The sequence below is a fragment of the Pseudorasbora parva genome, chromosome 3, assembly GCF_024679245.1.
Source record: "Pseudorasbora parva isolate DD20220531a chromosome 3, ASM2467924v1, whole genome shotgun sequence".
Taxonomy (NCBI): domain Eukaryota; kingdom Metazoa; phylum Chordata; class Actinopteri; order Cypriniformes; family Gobionidae; genus Pseudorasbora; species Pseudorasbora parva.
Genome location: NC_090174.1, coordinates 8,485,965 through 8,495,408, shown reverse-complemented (window position 1 = coordinate 8,495,408; position 9,444 = coordinate 8,485,965). Strand labels below are relative to the sequence as shown.

General features: G+C 43.3%; 34 non-coding genes across 34 annotated transcripts; all 34 read left to right on the top strand.

The window, feature by feature from the left end:
* The first annotated feature begins 72 nt into the window (after positions 1-72).
* Positions 73-145, top strand: trnar-ucg (transfer RNA arginine (anticodon UCG)). Its single transcript has one exon. It is a non-coding gene; the product is annotated as a tRNA-Arg (tRNA).
* A 168-nt stretch (positions 146-313) lies between these two features.
* On the top strand, positions 314-386 carry trnar-ucg (transfer RNA arginine (anticodon UCG)). Its single transcript has one exon. It is a non-coding gene; the product is annotated as a tRNA-Arg (tRNA).
* Positions 387-553: 167 nt separating this feature from the next.
* Positions 554-643, top strand: trnar-ucg (transfer RNA arginine (anticodon UCG)). Its single transcript has one exon. It is a non-coding gene; the product is annotated as a tRNA-Arg (tRNA).
* Positions 644-1,056: 413 nt separating this feature from the next.
* On the top strand, positions 1,057-1,129 carry trnar-ucg (transfer RNA arginine (anticodon UCG)). The gene has a single exon. It is a non-coding gene; the product is annotated as a tRNA-Arg (tRNA).
* Positions 1,130-1,300: 171 nt separating this feature from the next.
* trnaq-uug (transfer RNA glutamine (anticodon UUG)) lies at positions 1,301-1,373 on the top strand. The gene has a single exon. It is a non-coding gene; the product is annotated as a tRNA-Gln (tRNA).
* Positions 1,374-1,540: 167 nt separating this feature from the next.
* trnar-ucg (transfer RNA arginine (anticodon UCG)) lies at positions 1,541-1,613 on the top strand. Its single transcript has one exon. It is a non-coding gene; the product is annotated as a tRNA-Arg (tRNA).
* A 169-nt stretch (positions 1,614-1,782) lies between these two features.
* On the top strand, positions 1,783-1,855 carry trnar-ucg (transfer RNA arginine (anticodon UCG)). The gene has a single exon. It is a non-coding gene; the product is annotated as a tRNA-Arg (tRNA).
* A 409-nt stretch (positions 1,856-2,264) lies between these two features.
* trnar-ucg (transfer RNA arginine (anticodon UCG)) lies at positions 2,265-2,337 on the top strand. Its single transcript has one exon. It is a non-coding gene; the product is annotated as a tRNA-Arg (tRNA).
* A 167-nt stretch (positions 2,338-2,504) lies between these two features.
* trnar-ucg (transfer RNA arginine (anticodon UCG)) lies at positions 2,505-2,577 on the top strand. The gene has a single exon. It is a non-coding gene; the product is annotated as a tRNA-Arg (tRNA).
* Positions 2,578-2,746: 169 nt separating this feature from the next.
* Positions 2,747-2,819, top strand: trnar-ucg (transfer RNA arginine (anticodon UCG)). The gene has a single exon. It is a non-coding gene; the product is annotated as a tRNA-Arg (tRNA).
* A 169-nt stretch (positions 2,820-2,988) lies between these two features.
* trnar-ucg (transfer RNA arginine (anticodon UCG)) lies at positions 2,989-3,061 on the top strand. Its single transcript has one exon. It is a non-coding gene; the product is annotated as a tRNA-Arg (tRNA).
* A 168-nt stretch (positions 3,062-3,229) lies between these two features.
* trnar-ucg (transfer RNA arginine (anticodon UCG)) lies at positions 3,230-3,302 on the top strand. The gene has a single exon. It is a non-coding gene; the product is annotated as a tRNA-Arg (tRNA).
* A 167-nt stretch (positions 3,303-3,469) lies between these two features.
* trnar-ucg (transfer RNA arginine (anticodon UCG)) lies at positions 3,470-3,559 on the top strand. Its single transcript has one exon. It is a non-coding gene; the product is annotated as a tRNA-Arg (tRNA).
* A 413-nt stretch (positions 3,560-3,972) lies between these two features.
* Positions 3,973-4,045, top strand: trnar-ucg (transfer RNA arginine (anticodon UCG)). Its single transcript has one exon. It is a non-coding gene; the product is annotated as a tRNA-Arg (tRNA).
* A 171-nt stretch (positions 4,046-4,216) lies between these two features.
* trnaq-uug (transfer RNA glutamine (anticodon UUG)) lies at positions 4,217-4,289 on the top strand. The gene has a single exon. It is a non-coding gene; the product is annotated as a tRNA-Gln (tRNA).
* Positions 4,290-4,456: 167 nt separating this feature from the next.
* Positions 4,457-4,529, top strand: trnar-ucg (transfer RNA arginine (anticodon UCG)). The gene has a single exon. It is a non-coding gene; the product is annotated as a tRNA-Arg (tRNA).
* A 169-nt stretch (positions 4,530-4,698) lies between these two features.
* trnar-ucg (transfer RNA arginine (anticodon UCG)) lies at positions 4,699-4,771 on the top strand. Its single transcript has one exon. It is a non-coding gene; the product is annotated as a tRNA-Arg (tRNA).
* A 409-nt stretch (positions 4,772-5,180) lies between these two features.
* On the top strand, positions 5,181-5,253 carry trnar-ucg (transfer RNA arginine (anticodon UCG)). The gene has a single exon. It is a non-coding gene; the product is annotated as a tRNA-Arg (tRNA).
* Positions 5,254-5,420: 167 nt separating this feature from the next.
* trnar-ucg (transfer RNA arginine (anticodon UCG)) lies at positions 5,421-5,493 on the top strand. The gene has a single exon. It is a non-coding gene; the product is annotated as a tRNA-Arg (tRNA).
* A 169-nt stretch (positions 5,494-5,662) lies between these two features.
* trnar-ucg (transfer RNA arginine (anticodon UCG)) lies at positions 5,663-5,735 on the top strand. Its single transcript has one exon. It is a non-coding gene; the product is annotated as a tRNA-Arg (tRNA).
* Positions 5,736-5,903: 168 nt separating this feature from the next.
* Positions 5,904-5,976, top strand: trnar-ucg (transfer RNA arginine (anticodon UCG)). The gene has a single exon. It is a non-coding gene; the product is annotated as a tRNA-Arg (tRNA).
* A 412-nt stretch (positions 5,977-6,388) lies between these two features.
* Positions 6,389-6,461, top strand: trnar-ucg (transfer RNA arginine (anticodon UCG)). Its single transcript has one exon. It is a non-coding gene; the product is annotated as a tRNA-Arg (tRNA).
* A 170-nt stretch (positions 6,462-6,631) lies between these two features.
* Positions 6,632-6,704, top strand: trnar-ucg (transfer RNA arginine (anticodon UCG)). The gene has a single exon. It is a non-coding gene; the product is annotated as a tRNA-Arg (tRNA).
* A 168-nt stretch (positions 6,705-6,872) lies between these two features.
* trnaq-uug (transfer RNA glutamine (anticodon UUG)) lies at positions 6,873-6,945 on the top strand. The gene has a single exon. It is a non-coding gene; the product is annotated as a tRNA-Gln (tRNA).
* Positions 6,946-7,114: 169 nt separating this feature from the next.
* Positions 7,115-7,187, top strand: trnar-ucg (transfer RNA arginine (anticodon UCG)). The gene has a single exon. It is a non-coding gene; the product is annotated as a tRNA-Arg (tRNA).
* A 169-nt stretch (positions 7,188-7,356) lies between these two features.
* On the top strand, positions 7,357-7,429 carry trnar-ucg (transfer RNA arginine (anticodon UCG)). The gene has a single exon. It is a non-coding gene; the product is annotated as a tRNA-Arg (tRNA).
* A 167-nt stretch (positions 7,430-7,596) lies between these two features.
* On the top strand, positions 7,597-7,669 carry trnar-ucg (transfer RNA arginine (anticodon UCG)). The gene has a single exon. It is a non-coding gene; the product is annotated as a tRNA-Arg (tRNA).
* A 171-nt stretch (positions 7,670-7,840) lies between these two features.
* On the top strand, positions 7,841-7,913 carry trnar-ucg (transfer RNA arginine (anticodon UCG)). The gene has a single exon. It is a non-coding gene; the product is annotated as a tRNA-Arg (tRNA).
* Positions 7,914-8,080: 167 nt separating this feature from the next.
* On the top strand, positions 8,081-8,153 carry trnar-ucg (transfer RNA arginine (anticodon UCG)). Its single transcript has one exon. It is a non-coding gene; the product is annotated as a tRNA-Arg (tRNA).
* Positions 8,154-8,321: 168 nt separating this feature from the next.
* trnar-ucg (transfer RNA arginine (anticodon UCG)) lies at positions 8,322-8,394 on the top strand. Its single transcript has one exon. It is a non-coding gene; the product is annotated as a tRNA-Arg (tRNA).
* A 169-nt stretch (positions 8,395-8,563) lies between these two features.
* Positions 8,564-8,636, top strand: trnar-ucg (transfer RNA arginine (anticodon UCG)). The gene has a single exon. It is a non-coding gene; the product is annotated as a tRNA-Arg (tRNA).
* Positions 8,637-8,805: 169 nt separating this feature from the next.
* Positions 8,806-8,878, top strand: trnar-ucg (transfer RNA arginine (anticodon UCG)). Its single transcript has one exon. It is a non-coding gene; the product is annotated as a tRNA-Arg (tRNA).
* Positions 8,879-9,045: 167 nt separating this feature from the next.
* trnar-ucg (transfer RNA arginine (anticodon UCG)) lies at positions 9,046-9,118 on the top strand. Its single transcript has one exon. It is a non-coding gene; the product is annotated as a tRNA-Arg (tRNA).
* A 169-nt stretch (positions 9,119-9,287) lies between these two features.
* On the top strand, positions 9,288-9,360 carry trnar-ucg (transfer RNA arginine (anticodon UCG)). Its single transcript has one exon. It is a non-coding gene; the product is annotated as a tRNA-Arg (tRNA).
* Positions 9,361-9,444: the final 84 nt, after the last annotated feature.

Sequence of the window (9,444 nt, the reverse complement as noted above, 5' to 3'; positions counted from 1 at the left end):
CGATGACTTTCTCAGCATTTCAGCTTAATCTCTGACACAATCTCCAAGAAATGCATTTACTAGCTTTATTGTGGCCCAGTGGCCTAATGGATAAGGCATCAGCCTTCGGAGCTGAGGATTGTGGGTTCGAGTCCCATCTGGGTCATTTATGGAAGCACAGAACACCTTTTCCATGAGGGTTAGCATTGTGCAATCTTTGACTTCCACTTTCTGAGATCATTTTTGTACAGTGTCAAAGACGCCGATGATTTTCTCAGCATTTCAGCTTAATATCTGACACAATCTCCAAGAGATGTCTTTACAAGTTTTTTATGGCCCAGTGGCCTAATGGATAAGGCATTAGCCTTCGGAGCTGAGGATTGTGGGTTCGAGTCCCATCTGGGTCATTTATGGAAGCACAGAACACCTTTTCCATGAGGGTTAGCATTGTGCAATCTTTGAGTTCCACTTTCTGAGATCATTTTTGTACAGTGTCAATGACAGATGATTATCTCCACATTTCGGCTTTGTCATTGACACAATCTCCAGGAGATGTATTTACTAGTTTTCTCGTGGCCCAGTGGCCTAATGGATAAGGCATCAGCCTTCGGAGCTGAGGATTGTGGGTTCGAGTGCTTCCATAAATGGAGTCCCATCTGGGTCATTTATGAAAGCACAGAACACCAGTTCCATGAGGTTTAGTGTTGTGCAATCTTTGAGTTCCACTTTCTGAGAGGATTCTTGTACAGTGTCAAAGAAACTGAAGATTTTCTCAGCATTTCAGCTTAATCTCTGACACAATCTCCAAGAGATGTATTTGCTACTTTTCATGTGGCCCAGTGACCTAATGGATAAGGCATCAGCCTTCAAAGCTGAGGATTGTGGGTTCGAGTCCCTTCTGGGTCATTTATGGAAGCACAGAACACCATTTCCATGAGGTTTCGCATTGTGCAATCTTTGAGTTCCACTTTTTGTGAGATGATTTTTGTACAGTGTCGATGACACAGATGATTATCTCTGCATTTTAGCTTTGTCTTTGACACAATCTCCAGGAGATGTATTTACTAGTTTTCATGTGGCCCAGTGGCCTAATGGATAAGGCATCAGCCTTCGGAGCTGAGGATTGTGGGTTCGAGTCCCATCTGGGTCATTTATGGAAGCACAGAACACCATTTCCATGAGGTTTAGCATTGTGCAATCTTTGATTTCCACTTTTTGTGAGATGATTTTTGTACAGTGTCGATGACACAGATGATTATCTCTGCATTTCAGCTTTGTCTTTGACACAATCTCCAGGAGATGTATTTACTAGTTTTCATGTGGCCCAGTGGCCTAATGGACAAGGCATCAGCCTTTGGAGCTGAGGATTGTGGGTTCGAGTCCCATCTGGGTCATTTATGGAAGCACAGAACACCTTTTCCATGAGGGTTAGCATTGTGCAATCTTTGAGTTCCACTTTCTGAGATCATTTTTGTACAGTGTCAATGACAGATGATTATCTCCACATTTCAGCTTTGTCATTGACACAATCTCCAGGAGATGTATTTACTAGTTTTCTTGTGGCCCAGTGGCCTAATGGATAAGGCATCAGCCTTCGGAGCTGAGGATTGTGGGTTCGAGTCCCATCTGGGTCATTTATGAAAGCACAGAACACCAGTTCCATGAGGTTTAGTGTTGTGCAATCTTTGAGTTCCACTTTCTGAGAGGATTCTTGTACAGTGTCAAAGAAACTGAAGATTTTCTCAGCATTTCAGCTTAATCTCTGACACAATCTCCAAGAGATATATTTACTAGTTTTCATGTGGCCCAGTGGCCTAATGGATAAGGCATCAGCCTTCGGAGCTGAGGATTTTGGGTTCGAGTCCCATCTGGGTCATTTATGGAAGCACAGAACACCTTTTCCATGAGGGTTAGCATTGTGCAATCTTTGAGTTCCACTTTCTGAGATCATTTTTGTACAGTGTCAATGACAGATGATTATCTCCACATTTCGGCTCTGTCATTGACACAATCTCCAGGAGATGTATTTACTAGTTTTCTTGTGGCCCAGTGGCCTAATGGATAAGGCATCAGCCTTCAGAGCTGAGGATTGTGGGTTCGAGTCCCATCTGGGTCATTTATGGAAGCACAGAACACCATTTCCATGAGGTTTAGCATTGTGCAATCTTTGAGTTCCACTTTCTGAGAGGATTCTTGTACAGTGTCAAAGACACTGATGACTTTCTCAGCATTTCAGCTTAATCTCTGACACAATCTCCAAGAAATGCATTTACTAGCTTTATTGTGGCCCAGTGGCCTAATGGATAAGGCATCAGCCTTCGGAGCTGAGGATTGTGGGTTCGAGTCCCATCTGGGTCATTTATGGAAGCACAGAACACCTTTTCCATGAGGGTTAGCATTGTGCAATCTTTGAGTTCCACTTTCTGAGATCATTTTTGTACAGTGTCAATGACAGATGATTGTCTCTACATTTCGGCTTTGTCATTGACACAATCTCCAGGAGATGTATTTACTAGTTTTCTCGTGGCCCAGTGGCCTAATGGATAAGGCATCAGCGTTCGGAGCTGAGGATTGTGGGTTCGAGTCCCATCTGGGTCATTTATGAAAGCACAGAACACCAGTTCCATGAGGTTTAGTGTTGTGCAATCTTTGAGTTCCACTTTCTGAGAGGATTCTTGTACAGTGTCAAAGAAACTGAAGATTTTCTCAGCATTTCAGCTTAATCTCTGACACAATCTCCAAGAGATGTATTTACTAGTTTTCATGTGGCCCAGTGGCCTAATGGATAAGGCATCAGCCTTCGGAGCTGAGGATTGTGGGTTCGAGTCCCATCTGGGTCATTTATGGAAGCACAGAACACCATTTCCATGAGGTTTAGCATTGTGCAATCTTTGAGTTCCACTTTCTGAGAGGATTCTTGTACAGTGTCAAAGACACCGATGACTTTCTCAGCATTTCAGCTTAATCTCTGACACAATCTCCAAGAAATGCATTTACTAGCTTTATTGTGGCCCAGTGGCCTAATGGATAAGGCATCAGCCTTCGGAGCTGAGGATTGTGGGTTCGAGTCCCATCTGGGTCATTTATGGAAGCACAGAACACCTTTTCCATGAGGGTTAGCATTGTGCAATCTTTGACTTCCACTTTCTGAGATCATTTTTGTACAGTGTCAAAGACGCCGATGATTTTCTCAGCATTTCAGCTTAATATCTGACACAATCTCCAAGAGATGTCTTTACAAGTTTTTTATGGCCCAGTGGCCTAATGGATAAGGCATTAGCCTTCGGAGCTGAGGATTGTGGGTTCGAGTCCCATCTGGGTCATTTATGGAAGCACAGAACACCTTTTCCATGAGGGTTAGCATTGTGCAATCTTTGAGTTCCACTTTCTGAGATCATTTTTGTACAGTGTCAATGACAGATGATTATCTCCACATTTCGGCTTTGTCATTGACACAATCTCCAGGAGATGTATTTACTAGTTTTCTCGTGGCCCAGTGGCCTAATGGATAAGGCATCAGCCTTCGGAGCTGAGGATTGTGGGTTCGAGTGCTTCCATAAATGGAGTCCCATCTGGGTCATTTATGAAAGCACAGAACACCAGTTCCATGAGGTTTAGTGTTGTGCAATCTTTGAGTTCCACTTTCTGAGAGGATTCTTGTACAGTGTCAAAGAAACTGAAGATTTTCTCAGCATTTCAGCTTAATCTCTGACACAATCTCCAAGAGATGTATTTGCTACTTTTCATGTGGCCCAGTGACCTAATGGATAAGGCATCAGCCTTCAAAGCTGAGGATTGTGGGTTCGAGTCCCTTCTGGGTCATTTATGGAAGCACAGAACACCATTTCCATGAGGTTTCGCATTGTGCAATCTTTGAGTTCCACTTTTTGTGAGATGATTTTTGTACAGTGTCGATGACACAGATGATTATCTCTGCATTTTAGCTTTGTCTTTGACACAATCTCCAGGAGATGTATTTACTAGTTTTCATGTGGCCCAGTGGCCTAATGGATAAGGCATCAGCCTTCGGAGCTGAGGATTGTGGGTTCGAGTCCCATCTGGGTCATTTATGGAAGCACAGAACACCATTTCCATGAGGTTTAGCATTGTGCAATCTTTGATTTCCACTTTTTGTGAGATGATTTTTGTACAGTGTCGATGACACAGATGATTATCTCTGCATTTCAGCTTTGTCTTTGACACAATCTCCAGGAGATGTATTTACTAGTTTTCATGTGGCCCAGTGGCCTAATGGACAAGGCATCAGCCTTTGGAGCTGAGGATTGTGGGTTCGAGTCCCATCTGGGTCATTTATGGAAGCACAGAACACCTTTTCCATGAGGGTTAGCATTGTGCAATCTTTGAGTTCCACTTTCTGAGATCATTTTTGTACAGTGTCAATGACAGATGATTATCTCCACATTTCAGCTTTGTCATTGACACAATCTCCAGGAGATGTATTTACTAGTTTTCTTGTGGCCCAGTGGCCTAATGGATAAGGCATCAGCCTTCGGAGCTGAGGATTGTGGGTTCGAGTCCCATCTGGGTCATTTATGAAAGCACAGAACACCAGTTCCATGAGGTTTAGTGTTGTGCAATCTTTGAGTTCCACTTTCTGAGAGGATTCTTGTACAGTGTCAAAGAAACTGAAGATTTTCTCAGCATTTCAGCTTAATCTCTGACACAATCTCCAAGAGATATATTTACTAGTTTTCATGTGGCCCAGTGGCCTAATGGATAAGGCATCAGCCTTCGGAGCTGAGGATTTTGGGTTCGAGTCCCATCTGGGTCATTTATGGAAGCACAGAACACCTTTTCCATGAGGGTTAGCATTGTGCAATCTTTGAGTTCCACTTTCTGAGATCATTTTTGTACAGTGTCAATGACAGATGATTATCTCCACATTTCGGCTCTGTCATTGACACAATCTCCAGGAGATGTATTTACTAGTTTTCTTGTGGCCCAGTGGCCTAATGGATAAGGCATCAGCCTTCAGAGCTGAGGATTGTGGGTTCGAGTCCCATCTGGGTCATTTATGGAAGCACAGAACACCATTTCCATGAGGTTTAGCATTGTGCAATCTTTGAGTTCCACTTTCTGAGAGGATTCTTGTACAGTGTCAAAGACACTGATGACTTTCTCAGCATTTCAGCTTAATCTCTGACACAATCTCCAAGAAATGCATTTACTAGCTTTATTGTGGCCCAGTGGCCTAATGGATAAGGCATCAGCCTTCGGAGCTGAGGATTGTGGGTTCGAGTCCCATCTGGGTCATTTATGGAAGCACAGAACACCTTTTCCATGAGGGTTAGCATTGTGCAATCTTTGAGTTCCACTTTCTGAGATCATTTTTGTACAGTGTCAATGACAGATGATTATCTCCACATTTCGGCTTTGTCATTGACACAATCTCCAGGAGATGTATTTACTAGTTTTCTCGTGGCCCAGTGGCCTAATGGATAAGGCATCAGCCTTCGGAGCTGAGGATTGTGGGTTCGAGTCCCATCTGGGTCATTTATGGAAGCACAGAACACCATTTCCATGAGGTTTAGCATTGTGCAATCTTTGAGTTCCACTTTCTGAGAGGATTCTTGTACAGTGTCAAAGACACCAATGACTTTCTCAGCATTTCAGCTTAATCTCTGACACAATCTCCAAGAAATGCATTTACTAGCTTTATTGTGCCCCAGTGGCCTAATGGATAAGGCATCAGCCTTCGGAGCTGAGGATTGTGGGTTCGAGTCCCATCTGGGTCATTTATGGAAGCACAGAACACCTTTTCCATGAGGGTTAGCATTGTGCAATCTTTGAGTTCCACTTTCTGAGATCATTTTTGTACAGTGTCAAAGACGCTGATGATTTTCTCAGCATTTCAGCTAAATATCTGACACAATCTCCAAGAGATGTCTTTACAAGTTTTTTATGGCCCAGTGGCCTAATGGATAAGGCATCAGCCTTCGGAGCTGAGGATTGTGGGTTCGAGTCCCATCTGGGTCATTTATGGAAGCACAGAACACCTTTTCCATGAGGGTTAGCATTGTGCAATCTTTGAGTTCCACGTTCTGAGATCATTTTTGTACAGTGTCAATGACAGATGATTATCTCCACATTTCGGCTTTGTCATTGACACAATCTCCAGGAGATGTATTTACTAGTTTTCTCGTGGCCCAGAGGCCTAATGGATAAGGCTTCAGCCTTTGGAGCTGAGGATTGTGGGTTCGAGTCCCATCTGGGTGATTTATGGAAGCATAGAACACCAGTTCCATGAGGTTTAACATTGTGCAATCTTTGATTTTTCACTTTTTGTGAGATGATTTTTGTACAGTGTCGATGACACAGATGATTACCTCTGCATTTCAGCTTTGTCTTTGACACAATCTCCAGGAGATGTATTTACTAGCTTTATTGTGGCCCAGTGGCCTAATGGATAAGGCATCAGCCTTCGGAGCTGAGGATTGTGGGTTCGAGTCCCATCTGGGTCATTTATGAAAGCACAGAACACCAGTTCTATGAGGTTTAGTGTTGTGCAATGTTTGAGTTCCACTTTCTGAGAGGATTCTTGTACAGTGTCAAAGACACCGATGACCTTCTCAGCAGTTCAGCATAATCTCTGACACAATCTCCAAGAGATGCATTTATTAGCTTTTATTGTGGCCCAGTGGCCTAATGGATAAGGCATTAGCCTTCGGAGCTGAGGATTGTGGGTTCGAGTCCCATCTGGGTCATTTATGGAAGCACAGAACACCAGTTCCATGAGGTTTAGTGTTGTGCAATCTTTGAGTTCCACTTTCTGAGAGGATTCTTGTACAGTGTCAAAGACGCCGATGATTTTCTCAGCATTTCAGCTTAATATCTGACACAATCTCCAAGAGATGTCTTTACAAGATTTTTATGGCCCAGTGGCCTAATGGATAAGGCATCAGCCTTTGGAGCTGAGGATTGTGGGTTCGAGTCCCATCTGGGTCATTTATGGAAGCACAGAACACCATTTCCATGAGGTTTAGCATTGTGCAATCTTTGAGTTCCACTTTCTGAGAGGATTCTTGTACAGTGTCAAAGACACCGATGACTTTCTCAGCATTTCAGCTTAATCTCTGACACAATCTCCAAGAAATGCATTTACTAGCTTTATTGTGGCCCAGTGGCCTAATGGATAAGGCATCAGCCTTCGGAGTTGATGATTGTGGGTTCGAGTCCCATCTGGGTCATTTATGGAAGCACAGAAAACCAGTTCCATGAGGTTTAGTGTTGTGCAATCATTGAGTTCCACTTTCTGAGAGGATTCTTGTACAGTGTCAAAGACACAGATGATTTTCTCCGCATTTCAGCTTAATCTCTGACACAATCTCCAAGAGATGTATTTACTAGCTTTATTGTGGCCCAGTGGCCTAATGGATAAGGCATCAGCCTTCGGAGCTGAGGATTGTGGGTTCGAGTCCCATCTGGGTCATTTATGGAAGCACAGAACAACTTTTCCATGAGGGTTAGCATTGTGCAATCTTTGAGTTCCACGTTCTGAGATCATTTTTGTACAGTGTCAATGACAGATGATTATCTCCACATTTCGGCTTTGTTATTGACACAATCTCCAGGAGATGTATTTACTAGTTTTCTTGTGAACCAGTGGCCTAATGGATAAGGCATCAGCCTTCGGAGCTGAGGATTGTGGGTTCGAGTCCCATCTGGGTCATTTATGGAAGCATAGAACACCAGTTCCATGAGGTTTAGCATTGTGCAATCTTTGATTTCCACTTTTTGTGAGATGATTTTTGTACAGTGTCGATGACACAGATGATTATCTCTGCATTTCAGCTTTGTCTTTGACACAATCTCCAGGAGATGTATTTACTAGTTTTCATGTGGCCCAGTGGCCTAATGGATAAGGCATCAGCCTTCGGAGCTGAAGATTGTGGGTTCGAGTCCCGTCTGGGTCATTTATGGAAGCACAGAACACCATTTCCATGAGGGTTAGCATTGTGCAATATTTGAGTTCAACTTTCTGAGATCATTTTTGTAAAGTGTCAATGACAGATGATTATCTCCACATTTCGGCTTTGTCATTGACACAATCTCCAGGAGATGTATTCACTAGCTCTTTCGTGGCCCAGTGGCCTAATGGATAAGGCATCAGCTTTCGGAGCTGAGGATTGTGGGTTCGAGTCCCATCTGGGTCATTTATGGAAGCACAGAACACCAGTTCCATGAGTTTTAATGTTGTGCAATCTTTGAGTTCCACTTTCTGAGAAGATTCTTGTACAGTGTCAAAGACGCCGATGATTTTCTCAGCATTTCAGCTTAATATTTGACACAATCTCCAAGAGATGTCTTTACAAGTTTTTTATGGCCCAGTGGCCTAATGGATAAGGCATCAGCCTTCGGAGCTGAGGGTTGTGGGTTCGAGTCCCATCTGGGTCATTTATGGAAGCACAGAACACCATTTCCATGAGGTTTAGCATTGTGCAATCTTTGAGTTCCACTTTCTGAGAGGATTCTTGTACAGTGTCAAAGACACCGATGACTTTCTCAGCATTTCAGCTTAATCTCTGACACAATCTCCAAGAAATGCATTTACTAGCTTTATTGTGGCCCAGTGGCCTAATGGATAAGGCATCAGCCTTCGGAGCTGCGGATTGTGGGTTCGAGTCCCATCTGGGTCATTTATGGAAGCACAGAACACCTTTTCCATGAGGTTTAGCATTGTGCAATCTTTGAGTTCCACTTTCTGAGATCATTTTTGTACAGTGTCAATGACACAGATGATTATCTCTGCATCTCAGCTTTGTCTTTGACACAATCTCCAAGAAACGCATTTACTAGCTTTATTGTGGCCCAGTGGCCTAATGGATAAGGCATCAGCCTTCGGAGCTGAGGATTTTGGGTTCGAGTCCCATCTGGGTCATTTATGAAAGCACAGAACACCTTTTCCATGAGGGTTAGCATTTTGCAATCTTTGAGTTCCACTTTCTGAGATCATTTTTGTACAGTGTCAATGACAGATGATTATCTCCACATTTCGGCTTTGTCATTGACACAATCTCAAGGAGATGTATTTACTAGTTTTCTCGTGGCCCAGTGGCCTAATGGATAAGGCATCAGCCTTCGGAGCTGAGGATTGTGGGTTCGAGTCCCATCTGGGTCATTTATGAAAGCACAGAACACCAGTTCCATGAGGTTTAGTGTTGTGCAATCTTTGAGATCCACTTTCTGAGAGGATTCTTGTACAGTGTCAAAGACACCGATGATTTTCTCAGCATTTCAGCTTAATCTTTGACACAATCTCCAAGAAATGCTTTAACTAGCTTTATTGTGGCCCAGTGGCCTAATGGATAAGGCATCAGCCTTCGGAGCTGAGGATTGTGGGTTCGAGTCCCATCTGGGTCATTTATGGAAGCACAGAACACCTTTTCCATGAGGGTTAGCATTGTGCAATCTTTGAGTTCCACTTTCTGAGATCATTTTTGTACA